Below are 14462 nucleotides of genomic sequence, written 5' to 3' on the forward strand. Positions count from 1 at the left end.
TGCCTTGGATGTAGATGGTAGACTGACTTTGGGGAGTCAGGAAGTGAGTTATTCACTGCAGAATTCCCAGCCTCTGACCTGCTCTTGTAGCCACAGTATTTATATAGCTGGTCCAGTAATGTTTCTGGTCAATGATAACCCCCAAGTTGTTGAAGGTAGGGGATTCAGCGATGATAATTACATTGAATATCAAGGACAATTGATTAAATTCTCTCTTGTTGGAGATGGTCATCGTCTGGCACTTGTGTGTTGCGAATTGCACTTGCCACTTATCAGCCCAAGCCTGAATGATGCACAGGTCTTGCTGCATGCGGATACGTACTGCACACTGCAATCATCAGCAAACATTCCCACTTTGACTTTATATTGGAAGAATGGTCATTGATGAAGTAGCTGAAGATGGTTGAGCCTAGGACACTACTCTGAGGAACTCCTGCAGCGATGTCCTGGGACTGAGATGATTGGCCTCCAACAATCACAACTATTTTTCTTTGTGCTAGATGTAACTCCAACCAGTGGAGAGTTTTCGCCCTGATTCCCATTCAATTTTGCTTTGGCTCCTTGATGCCACACTCGGTCAAATGCTGTTTGGATGTCAAGGGAAATTGCTTTCACTTCACCTCACCTCTGGAACTCAACCCCTTTGTCCATGTTTGGACCAAGGCTGTAATGAGGTCTGGAGCCAAGCAGCCCTGGCAGATCCCAAACTGAGCATTGGCAAGCAGGTTACTGCTAAGTAAGTGGCGCTTGATCGCACTGTCAATGACCCCTTCCGTCACTTTATTGATGATTGAGAGTAGACTGATGGTGCGGTAATTAGCCAGATTGGATTTGTCCTGCTTTTGTGGACAGGACATATCTGGGAAATTTTCCACATTATCAGTTAGGTGCCTGTTCTGTAGCTGTACTGGAACAGTTTGGTTAAGATGTGGCTAGTTCTCTAATGTGATCTAACTAGAGCTTTGTATAGCTGAAGCATGATCTCTACCCCCTTGTATTCTAATCCTCCAGATATAGACAGACTTCGGTCAATTCGATTCACTCCATGTGATATCAAGAAAAAGCTGAAGGCACTGGATACAGCAAAGGCTATAGGCCCTGACAACATCCCAGCTATATTACTGAAGACTTGTGCTCCAGAGCTGGTAGAAGTTTGGAACTCTCTTCCACATACAGCAATTGAGAATAGATTAATTGTTAATTTTAAAACAGATCAATAGATTTTTGTTAGCCAAAGATATGAAGGGATATGGGGCAAAGGTGGGCATATGGAGTTAGGTCACTGTTCAGTCATGTCACTGAATGGTGGAACAGGCTCAAAGGGCTGAATGGTCTACCCTTGTTCCTAAGTTCCTAATCCAAATATACTGCATCCACAGATTTCCCCTTATTTACCCTACTAGTTACACCCTCAATAAAGTCTGATAGAGAAATCATGTTTAACAAATCTTTCATAATACTGTGTTGACTCTGCCTAATCATATTGTGATTTTCCAAGTGCCTTGTTACTACATCCTTAATAATAGATTCTAGCATTTCCCTATCATTGATGCCAGGCTAACTGGTCTATAAGTTCCTTGTTCTTTCTCTCCCTCTTTGATCGAACAGCAGTGTTCCATTTGCTACCTTTTAATCCACAGGAACCAGGCTCGAATCTAGGGAATTCTAGAAAAACAACTTGCATTTATATCGCGCCTTTAATGAAGTAAAACAAGAGCTTTACAAGAGCATTATCAATAAATAATTTTGCCACAGAGTCATAGAAGAGATCAGGACTGATGACCGAAAGCTTGGTCAAAGAGGTAGGATTTAAGGGACATCTTAAAGGAGGAGACAGAGGTAGAGAGGCAGAGACGCTTGTGGAGGGAACTCCCAAGTATTGGAGCAAGCCAGCTGAAGGCACAGGCGCTAAAATCAAAGCGATTAAAATTGGTGATGTGCAAGGTGTCAGAACCGGAGAACACAGCGATTCCAAAGGCTTGTAATGCTGGAAAAGGTTATAGAGATAGTGAGGGCAAAAGCCATGGGGGGGAACTTGAAAACAAGGATGAGGATTTTAATAAAAGCAAAATACTGCAGACGCTGAAAATCTGAAATAAAAAACAGAAAGTGCCGGAAATACTCAGCAGGTCAGGCAGCATCTGTGGAGAGAAAAGCAGAGTTAACATTTCAGGTCTGTGACCTTTCATCGGAACTGGCAAAGGTAAGAAAAATATTAGGTTTTAAGCAAGTGAAGGGTGGGGGCGGGTGGCGGGGTTGGTGGTGGGGAAAAGAACAAAAGACAAGGATGTGTGATAGGGCAGAGAGCAGGAGAGATTAAATGACAGAGATGTCATGGGACAAAAGCAAACAGTGTGTTTATGATTTTGCTGAAAGACAAAGCATTATTCCAGAGGGAGCGTTAATGGCAGAATAATTAGCAGCTCTGTCCAAAAGCACAACATGAAAACAGGCACATGGTTAAAAAATAAAAATTTTAAAAAATTTAAAAAGGCCAGTCATGCTCTGAAATTGTTGAACTCAATGTTGAGTTCGCAAGGCTGTAGAGTGCCCAATCGAAAGATCAGATACTGGTCCTTGAGATTTCCATTTGTCTCTTTTACATTATCCACCTTCTTTGCTTTCTATTTCCCGCCTGGTGTTTGATAAAGTGTCTACCAAAACTCGTTTTCACAGCCACATCTCCTTCCTCAGTGACTGTCTCCGGGTCTGACTTATTCCACATGGATTCCAACTGAAGTTCCATCCTTCATGTTTTGAATCCACCCAAGATTACACATATCTCCGAGAAATACAACATTCCTCGGACTGCTGCTCTCACCACATCCTGAGATCCACACTGAGTGCCATGCGCTGCCACATGTGCACACATGACCTCTCTCTCCAGAAGCACCGACTCACCTTATCTCAAAGCTGTTCTGCTCCGCTGTTTCAATTCATCCTTCGTCTTATCCGATGCATTAACAAAAAACTTTTTCTCTTCCTTTCAGGTGTTAAGGAACGCAAGCTCCAGCAGCTCCAATACCTCTCCAGATCCTTCTTCCCCTTCACTTCCCTCTGACCCCACCCCTTCTCCTAATCTGACCCCTTGCCATGTATTCACAATACCCTCTGACCTTCCCATCTCTGACGCTGAACGATCTGTACTTCACAAAAGACTCAGTTTTATCCCCTTATGCACCCACCACAATGAATTTCGCACTCGGCATGACGTCGAGCTCTTCTTCCATCGTCTTCACCTCTGGACTCACTTCTTTGACCAGGAGTCCTTCCCCCCCGGGCAGTGGACCCTTTCAACCGCCTCCAGTATTTTTCCTCCACCTGGACCCCTCCCTCCTTCTGGCCTGTTACCCACTCTTGATCTTTTCATTGAGAACTGTCAGCACGACATCGGCCATCTCAATTTCTCCGCTCCCCTCGCTCACGCTAACCTGTATCCTTTCTAACTTGCTGCACTCCGTTCTCTCAGGTCTAACCCCAACATTATGATCAAACCTGCTGACAAAGGTGGTGCTGTTGTTGTCTGGCATACCAACCTCTACCTTGCAGAGGCTGAGCGCCAACTCTCAGACACTTCTTCCAACGTCCCCCTGGACCATGACCCCACCACCGAACATCAAGCCACTGTCTCCAGTACTGTCACTGACCTCATCTCCTCAGGAGATCTTCACTCTACAGCTTCCAACCTCATTGTCCCGCAATCCTGGACAGCCCGCTTCTACCTCCTTCCCTAAATCCACAAACAGGACTCTCCTGGTAGACCTATTATTTCAGCCTGTTTCTGCCCCACTGAACTTATTTCTTCCTATCTTGACTCTATCTTTTCTCCCCTGGTCCAGTCTCATCCCACCTACATCCATGACTCTTCTGACACCCTACGTCATTTCGACAGTTTCCAGCTTCCTGGCCCTAACCGCCCTCTCTTTACTATGGACGTCCAATCTCTCTACATCTCCATCCCTCACCATGATGGTCTGGAGGGCTCTCCGCTTCTTCCTTGAACAGATGCTCAATCAGTCCTCCGCCTGGATGAACTTGTTCTCACATTGAACAACTTCTCCTTCACTCTCCACTTCTCCACTCACTTCCTTCAAAACAAAGGTGTTGCTATGGGTACCCGCATGGGTTCTAGTCATGCCCATCTTTTTGTGGGATATTTCCAACGTTTCTTGTTCTCTGGGGCCAGGCTGTCCACTAATATTCATTATAAGCCCACCAACTCCCATGGCTACTTTGAGTACACTTCCTCACACCCTTTTTCCTCTAAGGACTCCATCCCATTCTCCATCTCCAATGCATGTGTCCTGATGATGCAAGCTTCCACAACAGCACTTCTGACATGTCTTCCTTTATCCTCAACTGAGAATTCTCCCTTACTGTGCTTGACAGGGCCATCAAACGTGTCCGACCTATTTCCCGCACTTCTGCCCTCACACTTTTCGCTCCCTCCCAGAACCGCAAAGGGTTCCCCTTGTCCTCACTTTCCACCCACCAGCCTCCACATCCAAAGGATCATCCTCCACCATTTCCGACACCTCCAGCGTGATGCCACCACCAAACACATCTTCCCTTCTCCTCCCCTGTCAGCATTCCAAAAGGATCGTTCCCTCCGCGACACCCTGGTCCACTCCTCCATCACCCCCAACACCTCATCCCCTTCCCATGCAATCGCTGGTGTAATACCTGCCCTTTTACCTCCTCTCTCCTCACCATCCAAGGCTTCAAACACTCCTTCCAGGTGAAGCAGAAATTTACTTCTACTTCTTTCAATTTGGTATACTGTATTTGCTGCTCACAATGCAGTCGCCTCTACATCAGGGAAACCCAACGTAGAGTGGATGACTGCTTTGCGGAACACCTCCGCTCAGTCCAAAAGCATAACTCCAAGCTTCCGGTTGCTTGCTATTTAAACTCACCAACCTGCTCTCATGCCCATATTTCTGTCCTTGGCCTGCTGCAGTGTTCCAGTGAACATCAACATAAGCTTGAGGAACAGCACCTGATCTTTCGATTAGGCACTCTACAGCCTTGCGGACTCAATGTTGAGTTCAACAATTTCAGAGTGTGACTGGACGTTTAAAAATTTTTAAAATTTATTTTCTAAACTATTTTATTTTTTAACCGTGTGCCTGTTTTTCATGTTGTGCTTTTGGACAGAGCTGCTCATTATTCTGCCATTAACACTCTCTCTGGACTAATGCTTTGTCTTTCACCACAACCATTAATACGCTCTTTGCCTTTGTCATTTAATCTCTCTTGCCCTCTGCCCTGTCACACATGTTCCCTTTAGTTCTCTTCCCCACCACCACCATCACCCACCAGCCCCCCCACTCCGCCCCCACCCTTCACTTGCTTAAAACCTAATACTTTTCTTACCGTTGCCAGTTCTGATGAAAGGTCACAGACCTGAAACGTTAAACTCTGCTTCTCTCTCCATAGATGCTGCCTGACTGGCTGAGTATTTCCAGCACTTTCTGTTTTTATATGAGGATTTTAAAATTGAGGCAACGTCGGACTGGGAGGCAGTGTGGGTCAGCAAACACAGAGTCGATAGTCAAGTCTGGAAGTAACAAAGGCATGGAGGAGATTTTCTGCACTAGATGAGCTGAAGCAGGGACAGAGTTTGGTGATGTTATGGAGGTGGAAGTATGTGGTCAGAAGCTCATCTGGAGATCAAACAGAACACCAAAATTGCAAACGATCTGGCTTAGTTTTGGATAGTTGTCAAGGAGAAGATCAAAACCAATACATCCACTATCTCTGTAGTCACCTCTTTTAGGATGTACCCTTTCAGGTCCAGGGGATTTCTCAGCTTTTAGTCTCATTAATTTCTCCAGTACTCTCGTTAGACCCTTGGTTCCCAAAAAATTCCAGTATGTTCTTTGCGTCTTCCCCTGTGAAGACAGCTACAAAATATTTAACATCACTGTCATTTCCTAAGTCCCCATTATAATTTCTCCTATCTCTGCCTTTAAGGGACTTATGTTTACTTTCACTAACCTCTATCTTTTTACATATTTGTAAAAGCACTTACAATCCGTTTTGTATTTCTTGCCAGTTTACTCTCACTTTTTCTACTTCTTTATAAAGTGCTTGGTCATCATTTGCTGATTTCCAAAACCCTCCCAATCCTCAGATTTAATACTCTTTATTAACAACATTGTAAGCCTTTTTAAATTCTCATTGACTAAACTGAACATTGAGACTTATTTAATAGGCGAAAGATAAAAAACTAATATCAAGACTTCAAGTCAATTTAATTAACCCTTCATTATACCTTGCAGGGTGCACCTCCTGTGAGGAAAGAACTCCTTTGACCTCAGGCGTTGAAAGCCTGCTTGGAAAGCTTGCTAAATACATCTAGCTTTCCCCGTTTTATAGATCTTCCGTTTTAACCATTTGTTTCCACATCATGATGATGAAATGGGATCCGGTGGGAAGAAGAGTGCTCACATTAAGACAAACAAAACCTCAGATAAAAGCACAGTAAGATTTCAGACACTTCATTATTTTTGAGACAATTTTAAAAAGTGCGTAAGTTAAGTGTCTTATTGATTATTTGCTTAGTATATTTTGCTTCTGTGTAAGCAAAGGAACAGGAGTATGCCATTCACCTCAAGTCAGTTCTGCCAATCATTAAGATCGTGGCTGATCTGTATCTTAACTCCATCACCCACCTTGGTTCCATACCTCTTTATAAAAACTATCAATTTCAGTTTCGAAATTTTCAATTGACTTAGTCATACAAACACTTTGGGGGTGAGTTTTCCAGATTTCCACTACCTTTTCTGTAAAGAAATACTTTTTGACATCACTCCTGAACAGTCTAACTCTAATTTTAAGATGATGTGCCTTTGTTCTGGATTCCCCCACCAAAGGAAATAGTTTCTCTCTACCTAACCAATCAATGACCATCTCCAACAAGAGAGAATCCAAACATCTCCTATTGTCATTCAATGGCATTACAGTCACTGAATCACAGAATAATAGAATCGGGGTTACCATTGACCAGAAACTTAACTGGACCAGCCATATAAATACTGTAACTACAAGACCAGTTCAGAGGCTGGGAATTCTGTGGCAAGTAACTCACCTCCTGACTCAACAAAGCCTGTCCACCATCTGCAATATACAAGTGAGGAGTGTGATAGAATACTCTCCACTTACCTAGATGAGTGCAGCTCCAACAACACTCAAGAACTCGACAGCATATAAGACAAAGCAGCCCGCTTGATCAGCACCCTACCAAGCAGTCTTCAACATTCACTCCCTTCACCACTGATGCACAGTGCCAGCAGTGCATACTATATACATGATGCACTGCAGCAACTTGCCAAGGTTCCTTTCGAATCTGCGACCTAGAAGAACAAAGGCAGCAGATGCATGGGAACACCACCACCTGCAAGTTCCTCTCCAAATCACACACTATCCTGGAACTAGCCTTGGAACTATATTGTCATTCCTTCACTGTCGCTGGATCATAATCCTGGAACTCCCTCCCTAACAGTATTGTGGGTATCCCTAAACCACATGAACTGCAGCAATTCAAGGCGGCAGCTCACCAACACCTTCTTAAGGGTAATAAATGCTGGTCTTGCCAGCAACGTTCATATCCCATGAATGAATTTTAAAAATCCTGATCATCTTAAACAGCTCAATTAGATAACCCCTTAATCTAGTGTAAATGGCAACACCAGAATCATTACCAGCATCTGCTGTCCGAAAAAATGGTAGCAGTGGTTATGATCTGAAATTTCTGAACTCGATGTTGAGTCCAAAAGGTTATAAACTGCCTAACTGAAAGATGGTGTGCTGCTTGTTGAGCTTCTGTCGATGTTCATTGGAACAGTGTAGGAGGCCGAGGATCGAGGTCAGAACAGGGGCAAAAAATAAAATGGCAAGCGGCTGGAAGCTTAGGGTCATGCTTGCATACTGAACATAGCAATCACTCAATCTGCATTTTATCTCCCCAATATAAAAGAGAGCGCATTGGGAGTATTGAGTACAGTTTACTAAATTGAAAGATTGCTGTTTCACCTGGAAGGAATGTTTGAAGCCTTGGATGGTAGGAAGGGAGGAATTGAAAGGCCAGGTGGTGCATGGGAATGTCTATGCAACTGTCCTCATAATTTATCTATTTTAGCCTCAGAATCATTCTGGGGAAACTGCACTGCAACCCCTCCAAGGCCAATATATCCGTCATGAGGTTTGGTACCCAGAACTGAATGCAGATGGGGTGTAACACTAGAGCTCTGTACAACCCTAAATCTCTTTGCTCATCCACAGTTCTTAGCTTCTCACCATTTAGAAAATACTTTATCTTTCTTGCCAAAGTGGATAAACTCACCACTTACTCCATGTCACAATTTTGCCCACTCACTTAGTCTACTAATGTCCATTTGCAACTTTCTGCCCCATCTATATTATTTACTGTGATCACCTAACTTGGTGTCATCAGCAAAGTTAGATATACAGTTATAACAAAAGCAAAATGTTGGAAATCTGAAATAAAAACAGAAAATGCGGGAATACCAGCAGAACAATTTAAGAGAGTGTTTAATAAAGCAAATAGCCTCCTAGGCTTTATCAAAAGGGGCATAGAGTATAAAAGCAAGGAAGTTATGTTAAACTTGTATAAAACACTAGTTTGGCATCAACTGGAATATTACACCCAGTTCTGGGCACCACACCTGAGGAAGGATGTGAAGACGTTAGAGAGGGTGCAGAAAAGATTTATGAGAATGGTTCCAGGGATGAGGAACTTCAGTATTGTAGATAGATTGGAGAAGTTGGGGCTGTTTTCCTTGGAGAAGGTTCAGCAGAGATTTGATCGAGGTATTCAAAATCATGAGCAGTCTGTAGATAGTAGCTAGGAAAAAACTGCTCCTATTGGTGGAAGGATCGAGAACTTGAGGGCGCAGATTGAAAGCAATTAGCAAAAGAGGCAATGGCGACATGAGAAAAAAACTTTTTCACGTGGTTAGGATCTGGAATGCACTTCCTGAGAGTGTCATAGAGGCAGGTTCATTCGAGGCATTCAAGAAGGAATTGGATTATCAGAAAAGGAAGAATGTGCAGGGCCATGGGCAGAAGGTGGGGGAGTGGCAGTAGGTGAACTGCTCCTTCAGAGAGCAAGCACAGACACAACGGGCTGAATGATCCCCTTCTGCGTTGTAACCATTCTATGATTCTAGAGGAGGTGTAAATGACGGGAACAGAATAATTACTACAGCTGTTGTCCAGCAAAACTGGGACCCATGGTTCTGATTAGATTATCCCTCTTGTCATTTAATCACTCCTGCCTGTGACCTATCACAGACGTTCCCTTTTGTTCTTTCCTCCCTTCTCCCCACTTTCCCGGTCTCTGTGCATCTCTAACTTTTTCCAATTCTGATAAAATGTCATCGACTTGAAATGTTAACTCTGTTTTTCTCTCTTTCTTAGATATAAAGCTCTCTATTCCTTCAAAGTCATTAATAAATATAGTGAAAAACTGAGACCTCAGACCCTGGGGGTCACCACTAGTCACATCCTGCCATTTTGAATACATTGTCCTACTATTTGTCTCCTACTTTTTTTTATTTGTTCTTGGAAGGTGGGTGGCACTGGCAAGGCAATCATTTATTGCCCATCCCTAATTGCTCTTGAGAAGGTGGTGGTGAGTCACCTTCATGAACTGCTGCAGTCCACGTGGTGTAGGTGCACCCACAGTGCTGTTAGGAAGAGAGTTCCAGGATTATGGTCCAGCAACAGTGAAGGAATGACAATATAGTTCCAAGTCAGAATGGTGCTGGTTCAATGAGGAGTGCAGGACAGCATGATAGGAACAGCACCAGCCATACCTAAAAATGAGATGCCAAACTGGTGAAGTCACAACACAGGACTGCATGCATGTTAAAGAGCGGACGCAGCATGCCATAGACAGAGCTAAGCGATCCCATAACCAATGGATCACATGAAAACTCTGCAGCCCTGCTACATCCAATCGCGAATGGTGATGGACAATTAACTGGGGAAGACTCCACAAACATCCTATCCTCAACGAAAGGCAAGTCCAGCACATCAGTGCAAAAGATAAGGCTGAAGATTTTGCAATGGATGATCCATTTCGGCCTCTTCCTTAGGTCCCCAACATCACAGATGTCAGTCTTCAGCCAATTCGATTCATTCCACGTGATATCAAGAAACGACTGAATGCACTGGATACAGCAAAGACTATGGGCCATGATAACATACTGGCTGTAGTACTGAAGACTTGTGCTGCAGAACTAGCTGCGCCACTAGCCAAGCTGTTCCAGTACAGCTACAACACTAGCATCCATCCAACAAAGTGGAAAATTGCCCAGGTGTGTCCTGCCCACAAAAAGGCAAAATGCAATCTGACCAAGTACCCAAAGGACATTAGTGAACCAGACTTATTTTTTTACTACAAACCGTGAGTTTCACGATCATCATTACTGAAACAAACTTTTTTATTCCAGATTAATGAATGAAATGATTTTTCACCAACTGCCGTGGTGGGATTTGAACTCATGAGTCTGGGTATCTGGATAACATAGTCTTGTAGCAATAGCAGTGTGCTACCTTAAGAGCTTTTACAAGTATGTAAAATGGAAGAGATTAGCAAAGGTAAATGTGGGTCCCTTTTCAGTTGCCTCCGATTCTACACACTCTCATTTTTGTTAACAGTCTCTTATGTGTGTTTATTACGCAAATCAATTCAACAATAATGGGTGGCACAGTGGCGAGCACCGCAGCCTCACAGCTCCAGGGACCCGGGTTCAATTCTGGGTACTGTCTGTGTGGAGTTTGCAAGTTCTCCCTGTGTCTGCGTGGGTTTTCGCCGGGTGCTCCGGTTTCCTCCCACATCCAAAGACTTGCAGGCGATAGGTAAATTGGCCGTTGTAAATTGCCCCTAGTGGAGGGAGGTGATAGGGAATATGGGATTACAGTAGGGTTAGTATAAATGGGTGGTTGTTGGTCGGCACAGACTCGGTGGGCCGAAGGGCCTGTTTCAGTGCTGTATCTCTAAATAAAAATAAAATAAACCACTGGTTTTAGTTTGAATGACGTGGCACGATGTTTTCCACTCTTTGGAGGGTACAAGTGAGCATGGTAAACAAAATGCGCAACCTCCAGATTAAAATATCATGGTAAAAGGGCAATTGTTAATATATGACAAGCTACCCCTGTTCAAGGCACACACAAGTTGTAAGTGTCTGAGAAAACTGCATTTTTCTGTTATCATGAGTAAGGAGCCTAAATAGTCACATTTACAAGGAAATAATTGGTATACTAATTGAAGCTGAATTCCACAAGGAAAAGAATGTTGTGCCTCGATTGGAAAAACTGTTGGATCAGTGGGCACGGCAGGAACTCAACTATATTATTAATGAAAAGAACTAGATTATGAGTTTGTTTTGTTTTTATTTTGTATACAGGATTTTAATGAGCCATTTGTACCAGTGGCGCCCTTCTCCTGAGGCACATCTGTAATAAAGTTTTTCTGCTACTGGCATTGGATTATCCCGGTGGCTCTCAACTGGTACAATTTAAAATAGCGCTCAACACTATACACAAGCTAGGTGGGGGATATCTCCAACAACAGGGAGCACTGCTGAATGCATTCTGTTTTCATTACATGGAATTCTGACCAGTATTTTGGGAAATGAATTCCATCCCTTTAACAATCCTAGGCCTGTGAAAATCTCAAACCAACATGAAATACCTTAAAAGGACAACTGTTCAGTGATAAATGTTCACACACTTCATCCAATAACAAGATTTGATCTCTTTAGTTGTGCGTATGCCTGCACAATTTCAGAGTGATGAAAAATATGTCCTAGGCTTTTCTTCCCTTCAACTAGAAAAGGCATTTATATAGCTTCTTTCAGGACCTCAGGGTATCCCAAAGTGCTTTATATCTAGTTACCTACTTTTGAACTTCAGTCACTGTTGTAATGTGGAAAGCACTGCAGCTATTTGTGCACTTCAAACTCCCACAAACAGCAATAAAGTAAATGAGCAAATAATTTGTTTTAGACGTTGGTTGAAAGATAAATGTTGGACAGTACACTGGGAGAACACAATACAATAACACAATAGGATAACATTTCTAATTGTACTCCCCTGGTAAGGAGCCTTATCCACTGGGGATAAACATCAAGAATTGCCTTCATGCTTCCCATGATTTTTTTTATCCAGTGATGGAAGACAAATTGTGAACTGTGTGTACACATTTTCCTGATCTGTGCTCCAGACAGGTGAGACTCCACATTGAGGGCATGTGATTAGAAAATTTACCCTAGTGCTTTCCCTCAAATTCTTTGGAGTAGGGTTCCTGGTCTTTTCAAGAGTGGAATTATCAAGCACCATACACTCTGGTTTTCGAATGTAGATCAGCTTAGCCTGGTGCATTGTTGAAAATAATCATGACTTTACTTGTTTATGTGAACATCTGTCATCTGCCTTAAGGTTGTATGTTCAAGCTCCAGTTTGCAGACTTGAGTAGATAATTTAGGGTGACACTCCAGCGTAATGCTGAGGGAGCTCTGTCCTGTTGGAGCCTCAGGTTTTCAGATGAGACATTAAACTGAGACCTCTCTGCCCTGTCAAGTGGATGTATGAGATCCCATTCTGCTATTGTGAAGATTGCACCAGAGAGGGCACACAGGAGATTTACAAAGATGTTGCCAAGAATGGAGATTTTTAGCTATGTGTAAAGATTGGATAGGCTGGAATTATTTTGTTTGGAACAGAGGAGGCCGAGGGAAGATTTAATTGAGCTATACAAAATCACGAGGGGCCTAGATAGAGTAGACCTATTTCCCTTAGCAAAGAAGTCAATAACTAGGGAGCATACCCAGAGGGTGGTAGGGGTCCAGAACTCACTGCCTGAAAAGATAGTAGAGGCTAAAGGCTGGCTACCTGACCCGAACCCAATGGGTTCGGGTCGGACTTCCAGGTCCGGCATTCGGGCTCTATCGCCACCTCCGGTAAGTGGCTCCAATGTTAATGTACTTTTTGGACTTGAAAGGTGGTTTTGTTACAGTTATTTTAAGCTTGTGCAGATAAGCAACAAAGTGAAAAACGAAAGGTAGGTTTTCTGATGGTTGGACGGGAAAAAATGAAAGGACCCGGGCCGGGTCGGATGTGGTTCTGTCCGGCTCGGGTCAGGTTTAATTTGCAGACCCGAGCCGGCCTTCAGTAGAGGCAAAAACCCTCATCAGATTTAAAAAAATACTTGGATATGCACTTGAAAGTGCTGGAATCTACAGAGCTATGGACCAAAAGTTAGGAAGTGGGATTAGACCGGTTCGCTCTTTTTCAGTGGCAGACATAATGGGTTGAACTATTTTCCTTTGTGCTCCAGATTTTCTGTTTCTAAGAGTAGGGTAGGTTCCCCCAGGTGTCCTGGCCAACATTTATCCCTCAACCTACATCTATAAAACAGATGATCTGATTATTATTAGTTGAGGAACCAACTAGAGAACAGGCCATCCTTGACTGGGTATTGTGTAATGAGAAAGGATTAGTTAACAATCAGCCAGCGGGAGGTAGAGGAGCAGATATGTTGACAGATTTTGGAAAGATGTAAAGGTAACAGGGTTGTAGTGGTGGGTGATTTTAACTTCCCCGATATTGACTGTGACTCACTTTGTGCTAGGGGCTTGGATGGGACAGAATTTGTAAGGATCATCCAGGAGGGCTTCTTGAAACTATACGTATATAGTCCTACTAGGGATGGGGCCGTACTGGATCTGGTATTGGGGAATGAGCCCGCCCAGGTGGTCGAAGTTTCAGTAGGGGAGCATTTCGGGAACAGTGACCATAATTCCATAAGTTTTAAGGTACTTGTGGATAAGGATAAGAGTAGTCCTCGGGTGAAGGTGCTAAATTGGGGGAAAGCTAATTATAACAATATTAGGCAGGAACTGAAGAATTTAGATTGGGGGCAGCTGTTTGAGGGTAAATCAACATCTGACATGTGGGAGTCTTTCAAATGTCAGTTGATTAGAATCCAGGACCAGCATGTTCCTGTGAGAAAGAAGGATAAGTTTGGCAAGTTTCGGGAAACTTGGATAACGTGGGATATTGTGAGCCTCGTCAAAAAGAAAAAGGAAGCATTCGTAAGGGCTGGAAGGCTAGGAACAGACAAATCCCTTGAGGAATATAAAGACAGTAGGAAGGAACTTAAGCAAGGAGTCAGGAGGGCTAAAAGGGGTTATGAAAAGTCATTGGCAAACAGGATTAAGGAAAATCCCAAGGCTTTTTATACATATATAAAGAGCAAGAGGGTAACCAGGGAAAGGGTTGGCCCACTCAAGGACAGAGAAGGGAATCTATGTGTGGAGCCAGAGGAAATGGGCAAGGTACTAAATGAGTAGTTTGCATCAGTATTCACCAAAGAGAAGGACTTGGTGGATGATGAGCCTAGGGAAGGGAGTGTACATAATCTCAGT

This window comes from Heterodontus francisci, chromosome 38, assembly GCF_036365525.1.
Source record: "Heterodontus francisci isolate sHetFra1 chromosome 38, sHetFra1.hap1, whole genome shotgun sequence".
Classification (NCBI taxonomy): Eukaryota; Metazoa; Chordata; class Chondrichthyes; order Heterodontiformes; family Heterodontidae; genus Heterodontus; species Heterodontus francisci.